Below are 3,194 nucleotides of genomic sequence, written 5' to 3'. Positions count from 1 at the left end.
TGAATACCATTACTACTTTGTACAAAAACCCTAATGCTGTCAATTAAAATATACTTTGCAACAGCACTGTTGGTCAAATTCAAAGATTTTGAGTGCCTCAAAAGGCATTCTCTACTTTTCAGTTGTAGGGAATGTTATTGTATCTGAGGGAGGAAGAGCTTTGTAATAGGAAATCTTATAAGGCAAAATCTCTATTCATTCCCAGGACCTCTGTTTATTCCGAATGGTCACAGTTTCCTATCACCATACATATGGACCTGATCTTCCTAAAAGGAAAAATAACCAAAATTCAAATCAGTATAATTAAGAGAGAAATAAAGCAAGCCTTTTGCAATGGAGCCCTTGAACATATCATTCTGAAAATTTTCGGTGCATTATGTGGTCTGCTAGACACTTAAAAATAAATTTTTAACTATAAACTGAGGCTTCTTTATGAAAGATGATTTTAGCATAGATCTAGAATGAAACCAGTCCAAAAGAAAGTCCCATCAGAGGCCATTCAAAAATGAGAGATGCAGTATTTGCTTTAGCAGCACATATACTAAAATTGGAATGATATAGACATTAGCATGGCCCCTGCACAAGGATGACATACAGATTAGTGAAACGTTTCATACTTTTTAAAAATTAGAGATACAAAAAAAAGGGCTTCAGTGTACCCCCCACCCCCTCAACAAAAACAGAAGTCTGCTGAATGTAAGAGCAGCCCACGATCTGAGTCACTCTTATGACTTCATCTGCTTTCAGGAACCAGCATCATAAAATTGAATAATATGACATCACAGTATGAGACCTGGTAAGAGTTGGTTTCTTTTTATTCTGGAATAACTAGGCCAACTTTCATTAATGTGAAAGCTGACTGATTAATGTTAAGAATCAAAGGATAGAATAAAGCCAATACCCATACTCAACATTGTAGTTTGCTTTTAGTTACAAAACTGTTAGAATTTCTTTTCCTAAAATGTTCACGGCAGAGGTATTCATTTCACTTCTAATTACTACCAGGGTTACTGGGATTGTGTGAAGTAAAGGAATAACCCAATGGGTATTAACCCAACATGGAGATCTGAAATTGTGATAGAAAGTTACTTATGGCCATGTCTTACAAAGTGCTAAATGCTCAACCTAGGACCTTACATAAAGCTAAAATCAATAACTGCCTGTGTTGGTCAGATTATAAACCACAGTGTCTCCTCTCCCCTGCTGCCCCACTACCAATTAGCCTTCTTGTGAAGACAATATAAGAAATGGTCTTCAAGCCAAGAGACAGAAATGTAGGCATTCTAAACAGTGAGAAAATGTCAAGATCTAATTTTGACAGAGGAATAGTGAATGAAGCCCAAATTACACAAGATTCCAAAAACTCAGGAAGAAGTTATCTGAAAGGGAAGAAGCTACATAGCTGGTATTTTGTTGTTGTTTAGTCGCTAAGTTGTGTCTGACTCTTTGTGACCCACAGACCAGAGCCCACCAGGTTCCTCCATCTATGGGATTTCCCAGGCAACAATACTGGAGTGGCTTGCCATTTCCTTTTCCAAGGGATCTTCCCAACCTAGGGATTGAACCTGGGTCTCCTGCATTGGTAAGTGGATTCTTTACCACTGAACCACTAGGGAAGACCAGTTGGTACTTTACATCAACCCTAAGAAATTCTTATATCTTTTAACAAATGAACTGAATGTCAGCAAAATGCAGAGAGGGTGTCACAACTTCACACATGGCTCCCAGCTGGGCAGGCACTTACTACACCTAACTTACAGCCCTTCATCAACCTGTTAAAAGCCCTACCTACAGAGGGCCCTTGGAAAACACAGCTTTCACTAACCTTTGGAAGTTCTTCTCTGCTGAAATACTTAACCCACTTTATTTTTCAGATCTCAGAAGACACTCCTTTGATACCCCTGGTGTTAACTGGCACTCCATGTGGTTAGCAGTCACTGGCAAGTAGATGTCCATTCCCTTCAGTAACTACCTGGAATTAACCTGTACTAAGAGAGCGCTACTGTTCTATTTTAACAGAGTACCAGTACAGAATTCCCCCCAAATGAACAAATTTTGAATTTGTGACCTTACCATATTTTATGGATATTATAAACAGTGTATTTCTATTAATCTAAAAAACAATGGCCTTTGTTCTTAATCAGATGGTTCAGATCTGATGGTTCTTCAAGCCAGATGATATTAGTATTTTTGATAGTGAAGTGCTCAATCTGGAATGCTATGCAGGTCCTCTTGATTTTAGGTCAAGCTGGATACCAAAAACATCCCCCCCCCCCTCAAAAAAAGCACTGTCATTTATCTGAATGGATTTACAAGTCCAGACTTTGACCACATGGGGACTAACCAAAAACTGGCCCCAGGACAAAAAAGGTTTGGTGAGAACAAAGACCTCAGGAGTCTGACAATACCCAGGAGTATTGTCATCAGCTGAATAAAGGAACCAGGGACAGCCACTCCTGACACTCAGGCAAAGTTCACAGTTTAACACATTGCACAAGGAAGTCAGCTGATTGGGTCGCTTTTTCAAACAGGACTTAAAGCCAGTCCAAAGACCCCTTCCAGGCGTGGTCTTGAAGACTAGCTACAGACAGCTACTCCAATCACTTCATCAGAAAGAGGTGAGCAGGGATCCAACCGCAGAGGTACTACAGAAGCTGTTTTGAAAACCTTCGAGTCCTGACACTGCTATGATTGCTAAACATGAAACGAAGGTCAAACCTATACCTGGGGACAGAAAAGGAAAAAAAAACAATGTGACATTAATTGTTATGAGCCACTGAGTACTTCATTCAGAATATTAACTGGAAAGACTGGCAGAAAGGGATACAAAAGGAACAACTAAATCACCAGAAGAGGATCTAGTGGGAAAGTCTAGTACAAAGCAGGAGTTAGTAATTAAGAGCAATTCCATCATAAGTCAGCAAATACAATGAAAGTGAAGAGGAGTGGAAAAACAGAAAACTAATCTTGATAAGTGTTAGGAGGAAAGGTTTGAGCTTTTGTGTGTGTATGTGTGTGTGTGGGAGGCAATCCCTAAAGTATAAAACAGCCTGGTGGAAGAGTCTAGTCCTTGCTTAAAGCCCTTCTAGTATTTTCAAAGCCCTGTCATCTTTTACGTTTAGACACACAGACTGTGGTAGGTACGAGTACAGGCGTGTGCCTCAGACAGGAGGTTGAATCTGGCTCATTATGAA

The 3,194-nt window shown here is 39.6% G+C and overlaps 1 pseudogene; it reads left to right on the top strand.

Annotated features, from left to right (window-relative positions):
• Positions 1-521: 521 nt before the first annotated feature.
• Positions 522-621, top strand: LOC113893905 (annotated as a pseudogene).
• The last annotated feature ends 2,573 nt before the right edge of the window (positions 622-3,194 follow it).

The sequence above is a fragment of the Bos indicus x Bos taurus genome, chromosome 5, assembly GCF_003369695.1.
Source record: "Bos indicus x Bos taurus breed Angus x Brahman F1 hybrid chromosome 5, Bos_hybrid_MaternalHap_v2.0, whole genome shotgun sequence".
Classification (NCBI taxonomy): domain Eukaryota; kingdom Metazoa; phylum Chordata; class Mammalia; order Artiodactyla; family Bovidae; genus Bos; species Bos indicus x Bos taurus.
The sequence above is the reverse complement of the archived record's forward strand: the minus strand, read 5'-3'. Positions and strand labels throughout refer to the sequence as shown.